Source organism: Suncus etruscus, chromosome 12, assembly GCF_024139225.1.
Source record: "Suncus etruscus isolate mSunEtr1 chromosome 12, mSunEtr1.pri.cur, whole genome shotgun sequence".
NCBI classification, from domain to species: Eukaryota; Metazoa; Chordata; class Mammalia; order Eulipotyphla; family Soricidae; genus Suncus; species Suncus etruscus.
In genome coordinates this window covers 65,995,642-66,003,486 of record NC_064859.1, presented here as the reverse complement: position 1 = coordinate 66,003,486, position 7,845 = coordinate 65,995,642, and the positions used below count along the sequence as shown (strand labels likewise).

General features: G+C 38.5%; 1 non-coding gene across 1 annotated transcript; it reads left to right on the top strand.

The window, feature by feature from the left end:
• Positions 1–2,368: 2,368 nt before the first annotated feature.
• On the top strand, positions 2,369–2,472 carry LOC126025271 (U6 spliceosomal RNA). The gene has a single exon (XR_007501303.1). It is a non-coding gene; the product is annotated as a U6 spliceosomal RNA (small nuclear RNA).
• The last annotated feature ends 5,373 nt before the right edge of the window (positions 2,473–7,845 follow it).

The window sequence follows — 7,845 nt, the reverse complement described above, 5'->3', positions numbered from 1 at the left end:
TTATTTATTTATTTTTTTTGGTTTTTGGGTCACACCCGGCGGTGCTCAGGGGTTACTCCTGGCTGTCTGCTCAGAAACAGCTCCTGGCAGGCACGGGGGACCATATGGGACACCGGGATTCGAACCAACCACCTTTGGTCCTGGATCAGCTGCTTGCAAGGCAAACGCCACTGTGCTATCTCTCCGGGCCCATCAATGGTTTATTAACTTTTGTCTTCTTTCACGCTCCTACATCTGCTATAAGTATTAACACTCTCTAGGAAAAAAACTATTTTAGGCTCAATATGCATTTCAATTTTAAATACTAATATTTTATAACTTATTTTAGAAAGAGGATTATAATATAATTTCCAAGATGGAAACTCTCCTTTCTCTTTCAAATGATATCTTAAGATAAGAATATAATATTTATTTATAATATATTCCAAGTGATTTTAAAACAAAAATTATTAACAGAATGTCAGTCGTTTGTTTTAACCAAAGAGACCAGACCAGGTAACAGACACAATCAAATTATATTGACAGAATAAAAAACTTCATATAAGTCATCTGTACAGAAAATATTTGAGTTATATGCCATCTAAAAGTATAAAAAAGCTTATTATATGCCAAACTTTGTTTACTGAGAAAATTATACCGAACATATTGACTTTTAAATTAGGTATAAAAATACTGTATTAGGAAAAATAAACCAATAAATCTCAACATTTTAGGAACTCCTATAAAAACTAATTATTTTTATGCCACATGACAGTAATTCCAAGCACCATTAAAATAAAAAGTTTAAATTACCTAAAATAATATATATTAATAATATATTTAGCATTGTTAAGGGGATTTTGTATTGCTGTAACTATACAGTAACATTTTGTTCCTAATGATGTTTTTCTCTGCAATAACTCATTTCCTAGGCAAAGTATTTGAAATTATGACAAGGATAAAATTAAATGTTGAGTTCATATAAAGAATTTGTAAGTTCTACAATATAGCCAATCTTAAGGAGTAAATAAAAGCAAGGAGACAATTTAAACTACTTTTATATGACTTTATACAAAGCTATACACAAAGTAAATGATTTTAATAGTTACAGTAAATATACATGTTGAATAATAATAGTTTTCAAAATGAAAATAATAACATATATAGAGAGATGCTAGCTATGAACAGATTTCACAGCACCTCCCTCAAAAGCAAGCAGCTACTTACGACATATTAGAAAACACTGGCAGCAAGGCAGGCTGCTACCTCACTGATACCTGTCAGATCACTCAAATTAAGATACAAGAAAGAAAACTCATCCAGATAGGGTCAGAAATCCTGGCCATCTCCTTGGACTTCATTAAAATGGAAATATATACTGTAATGCCATCTATAATAAACTCTAGAGTCTATGGAGCCATTTTTCTCTTTAACTGACTGACAGAGAACTGCTTACGAGTAAGAAAGGAGATTATGCTATTCTAGTGCTTCATAACAGCTTTCTTCTGGTGCTTTCATCCACTTTAATGAAGTAAAGGTCTTTGTGAAGCTAATAAGATAGTACAGCAAACAAGGAACTTGCCTTGCATGTGACTAACCTAAGTTTAATCCCACAAATACAGTGTCCAGAGGACTACCGCAAGTGATCCCTGAGCATAGAGCCAGGAGTAAACCAAAGAAATTTGAGGTTTCATTCAAAGAAAACACCCAATAAACACAAAGGTATATGCCAAAGCTGGGGGTTGGATTACTAAGTATTCATAGGTGACTAGCTCAAATGCATGCAAAGCAATTTTAGGAAAAAATGCTTCCACTCATTTCTGGTATGTGAGCATATATGTACATTATTTTTATTACTTCCTATTTAGATAAAACTTAAAAGAAATGTTTCTATTTCCAATAAAACTTACCTACAAGTTTTAAGAAGCCATCAACATAAACTAGGCTCCAGAGGACAGCCATAACCAAAAAGGCAGAGTTTCTGTGGAACAAGCAAATGAAGACCCATCTAAAGTGGGAAAAGCAAGCACTTCAGAGCAGATGCTGATAGGCAAGGATGCCAGAAAGGCCAGTTGCTTGACAGCTATATGAAATCTCTGAATTGTTAAATATTTAAGTTAATCTGTTTTTACACAGAATAAAACAGAAGGCCATGTAGCTATCAAAATTTATCTCTGTGTCAAATCAGGTCTTTAAGTTACAATCAAGAGTATTTAGAAGATTGAACCAGGGTCAGTCTCATCAATTTATTCTGGGTAGAGATTAAAAAAATAGAATAAAATTTAACCTTCATATGAGGCACATAAATTAAGTTCCAATTAACCTGGAATATTTAAGACCTAGACTGGTTAATCTATTGAAAGAATAAAACTTAAAATAATTTAGAATTGTGATTGCTTCAGCAGCACATATACTAAAATTGGAATGATACAGAGATTAGGATGGCCCCTGTGCAAGGATGACACGCAAATTCGTGAAGCAAAAAAAAGTTAGAATTATTAATACCAGAAATTCCATTTGTAAGTCTCCTCTTGAAACAAACATTAAAGCCATAATCTAAATAACTCTCTTGTGATTGTGTTGTTTTCGCTGATGGTACAACAAGAAAAGTCTGGCATTAAGAATATGGAAAAAGTGGGGCTGGAGAGAAGCATGGAGATCAGGCAATTGCCTTGCACGCAGAAGGTTAGGAGTTCAAATCCCAGCATCCCAAATGGTCCCCTCAGTCTGCCAGGAGCGATTTCTGAGCATAGAGCCAGGAGTGAGCCCTGAGTACTGCGTGTGACCCAAAAGCCAATATATATATATATATATTTATATATATATATATATATATATATGGGAAAAGTAATAAGATATTAACATATATTTAAAAAAATCGAAACTAACAAAGTGAACTTGGTCCAAAAGACCTATCTTTATAAAATCTGTACAAAGATGTAAAAATAATACAGACAAATCAATACATTAGCATTTGAAAGTTGGAAAAATTATTACCATGAGGGATTTACTCTGCAAACACAAGGTAGTTTAACATTCAACAGGTATTAATCTGATCAACTATATAAAGATAACCAAAAAAATATATATGTTCATCTCAGAGAGGCAAAAGTACTTTACAAATTGGTTGTTCATGATAAAACCAATAATTAATCAACAGAGAGAAAACTTATTCAGTCTGATAAATAGAATCTATACAACAACAACAACAACAAAAAGATAATGCCCTATTAAGGAAGAAACCTGAATGCCTTCCTTGCTACCTATGTATCTATCTGAAGTGTTACAGTCCTTAGGATGGGCTTGGATAGTGGTGGATGGTGATGGAGGGAACTTTTCTCTGCCATCCCAGGCCATGTGGCTCTACAACCCCCTTCAGCCGGCTGTTATCTGGGTCCAGGTAGAAATCTCATTCACAAGCAGGCTTCAGGAACTATCAGCTTTATTCATGCCCTATCCACCACATGTGTGTGAAGGATTTGTAATTCACTTTGGCCACAATAAAAATTAAAAAAAAAAGAAATAACTCTATCCTATCTTAATCTTTTCATAAAATTGCTGCTTTGATTTTCACTTTTTGAATAAAAATAAATTATCTGTGTATATAAAAAACGGTATTTGGAAAATGAAAAGATGTGGCATGACATTTTTGTTCATTCTAATAGGTTTCTTTCTTTTTCTTTCTTCTTTCTCTCTTTCTCTCTTTCCTTTCTTTCTTTCTTTCTCTCTTTCTCTCTCTTTCCTTTCTTTCTTTCTTTCTTTCTTTCTCTTTCTTTCTTTCTTTCTTTCTTTCTCTCTTTCTCTCTTTCTCTCTCTTTCCTTTCTTTCTTTCTCTTTCTTTCTTTCTTTCTTTCCTTTCTTTCTCTCTTTCTTTCTCTCTCTTTCCTTTCTTTCTTTCTCTTTCTTTCTTTCTTTCTTTCTTTCTTTCTTTCTTTCTTTCTTTCTTTCTTTCTTTCTTTCTTTCTCTCTCTCTTTCTTTCTTTCTTTCTTTTTTTCTTTCTTTCTCTCTCTCTCTCTTTCTTTCTTTTTCTTTCTTTTCTTTCTTGGTCTATCTTAACCATTTACGCATGCTATCCTTAGCTTTCCCTGCGTCTTAGACTTTTCCAGCCATGTCTTCTCCTGTTACCTCTCCATGCTGGCAAAGTCCTTAATCCTCTTGCCCTACTACTCAAAGGCCTTGTCTAACCTTCCCAAGACCCCTCCCAAGAATGTGGCCCCATCCCCCCATTCTTCCTGTGTAACTTGATCTTACCTGCATGATCCCAAGAATGGGAGAGGTCTTGCAGGTAAGATCAAGTTGCACAGGAAGAATGGGGGGATGGGGCCACATCTATCTACCTATCTGTGCATGAGTCTGCCAAACACATGACATAAATCAGAGCAAAATACTCCAGTCTCACAACTTGCATTCAAGATTTTATTTATGAATCCAGACAGGACACTTTGAATAAGAACAAAAATTCTATTAATCTATATACTTTAACTAATCTATATACTTTATACTAAGAGGTTAAAAATGAAAGGCCATACAATATATTAATAAATATATAATAATTTTTTTAGCAAAAACTCATCACATTTCGGGGCCGTAGAGCTAGCACAATAGTAGGATATTTGCCTTGTACATGACAGACCCAGGAAAGACCTGGGTTTGATTCCCGGCATCCTATATGTTTCCACAAGCCTGCCAGGAGTGATTTCTGAGTGCAGAGCCAGAGTAAGCCCTGAGTACTGCCAGGTGTGGCCCCAAAACAAACAAACAAAATACAAAAAAAAAATTGACTCTTCACTATAAAAATTCTCAGTAACAGGCACAGGGACGTTGGGTACACTGGTAATATAGATGTATGATATTTCTATATAGCTAAATTACAGAACTAACAAAACTGAAAGCCTAAGATCCAAACTGCAACAACTCATCTATAAAATATGCCTTTCATGGAGGCATACTGTAGGGCAGTAAGAACATTGTAGACATATTGAAAGGAAAAGACACTAGTGATGGTAATGGTGTTGAACGTTGTATATCTGAAACAGTTAAGAATAACTTTGGAAATCATGGTGCTTAATAAAAATTTTTTAATTCTCAAAAGAGGAAGAACAAGGAACCAGAGAAATAGGGATAGACACTTGCTTTGCAAGAGGTCAAAACCAGCTCAATCCCCAATACCATATATGATTCCCCAGAGCACATCAGGAATGACCCAACCACAGAATCAAGGGTAAACCCAGGTGTGCCCCCACCAAATAAAACAAGAATTTAAAGAATTATGCTATTTCTAAAATCAGACAAATTTATCTTCATAAGGTAGAGATAATAATTTTATATAACAATGAGATACTAAAAGTTTTCCCACTAAGTTAAACAATATGTCCCCCACTCAAGATTCTTTTCAACATCACACTTAATGTTTAAATAAGACAAGAAATACACATAAGTACATATATGTTATTGTTGGGGACTGTGACTTGTTTGAGGCCATTTTGCTGTTCTTTCTGCCATATTCCAGCTTTTCACCTAAAAGCTTCATGCAGTCTTGCTGTAAGTTTTTGAGCTAAAGAGAAAGGAATGTGCAGCTGCAGGATATAATTAACTCTAGCCCGGAGGAGAGCAAAGCTGCCTGGTACCGTTATCAGAAACTAGGCCTCACTCCTTAAGACCACATTCCGGAGTGAACTAGGCTGTTATCAATAAGTGTATGCTACATTGTCTGTTCAAGATCACTGAGGCAGGCACATCTTGCACCACCTCCTGATAGTTAAGCAATTAGGAATGCAGCTGGAAGGTCACTAGAAATTTCCATGGAAACAGCACGTTCATCATAACTTGAAGGTCATCCAGCCCCCTAGCCCACTGCCCACTTCCTTATTTAGAGAATGCCTAACTTTCTTTGTTCCTTGAAACCTGAAATATATCCTTGCCTTGTATGGGCCTTCGCGCCAAAAGTATGACTGACATCACCTTTGTACTGCCCCCTTCTCCTTCACTATATAAGAAGGAGCTGTAGCCAATAAAGATACCCTTGAACAGTGAGACGCTGCCTTGGGTCTTTATTATTAACCTCTCACAGATTTTTTACAGGTGTGGTTGCTCTTCTGCTCAGCAAAATAGGAGTGTGGTTGTCTGAGAAGCCTTCCCAGCTAATTCCTGCTGGCCGGGCCCCCCTGGGGGGCTTCAGGACCCCGCATTTTGGCGCCCAACGCTGGGCACGAAGACCACCACCACACCCCGAACGACTACGGGTCGGCAAGTCCGGAGCTGTTTCATAAATCGCGGGAATTACCTCATCAGGGTAAGCGTTGAAACGAGTTAGCCTTAATCAAATATTTAAACTGCAGTTTTTTCAGTCGTTCTGATCACCGCCCCTGATTGGCTCTTGGGGCTTAACCCATAGGATACGTTACCATGGGTGTTTCTTTGAGTACTGAGCTTAAATTCATTATTGATATTCAGTCTGAGTTGAAAGCCAGACATGTAGAGGTTACCAAAAAAGATATTTGTAATTTTCTTATGTTCATTCATAATGTATGTCCTTGGTTTATTATTACCTGTCCAGAAATTGTTGCGTCCACTTGGGACAAAATAGGACAAGAAATGAGTGATTATTTTGTTAATAATGATGATCCACAGAAGGAAAAAATTATGTTCCAATATTGGAGCCTGTTAAGAGATATCATTGTAACTAAAGATGCCAAAACCGCCAAAGACATCATCCATGCCGTTGAATCTCATGTACAACAAGTCTCCCGTGAGTGTTCCAGGACTCCTTCTCGTTCTAATTCTGTCTCTCATCTCCCTTCTCCCTCTGAGAATCCTTCCCCTTGTCCTCCCTCCACCACTGATTCTTCTACCTTTGTCTCCAAAGTAACTAATGCTCTTAAAGATCTCTCTAATGCTTCTCATCTATATCCCTCCCTTTCTTCTGTCCATGCTTCTGCTCCACCTCAAGAACTTGATTCTCTATGCACCCAGACCACTACAGAAGAAGCCGCTGCCTGTCACAGCTCAGCAGTCACACAAGCCACACAAACTCTTCCTCCTCCTTATGACTGTCCTGCTCCTCCAAAATGTGCCTTTCCCGATCCCCCTAAGCCTACTGCTTTAGAATCTCACCTTATTACTATTACTCCCATGATCTCCCAACTTACAAATGAGCTTCATCAATCTCGTGAACAAAAACCTGCTAACACTGCTATTTTTCCTGCTCTCCTTCCTAATGGCGAGGACCTTCCCCCGCCTCCACCTCAGCAGCCTCTACCTCCTCATTCTAACCTACCCCTCCCTCCGCCCGCTGATCCCCGCCCCCATGAGAGGGCGCAGCGTGATCGCGAGGCAACAGCCGCTATGAGCACGGCTTCCATGCCGGCCACTTCACATCAGCATGATTCATTTATGGAAGAAGAAGACGCCCAGCCTTGCGATACCAAACCTCCGGAGGGTGAGACCCCTTTACGTTATGTTACTATTAATGAAAAAGATCTTGCTGAGCTGCTTCAAGCAGCAAAACCTTGTGGGACACAAGCGTACCCTGCTATCTTACATCCTTCCTCGGGCGTCCCTGCCCTGTCGGTTGCTCCACAGCCTCCTCATGCCTCCCCTGCTTCCTCGTCTGCCTCCTCTCACCCTATGGTCACCCGCTCACAAGCTGCAGGGGGCACTCAATCCCTCAGACAGCGCTCCTCTCGTACCACGGGTGCTGTTCAAAGCACTCCCTCCCGTCCTTTAGCTCCGGCTTTCTCTGCTAGAGAAGCGGAGGCTCCAGACAACGAAAACATCCCTGCCCTTGAGGCAGCAGATGATGTACCCTTAGCGCCCCCTGCCTCACCTGCACCCTCTCACCACCGTGGCCCTGGTTCAGTTTTTCG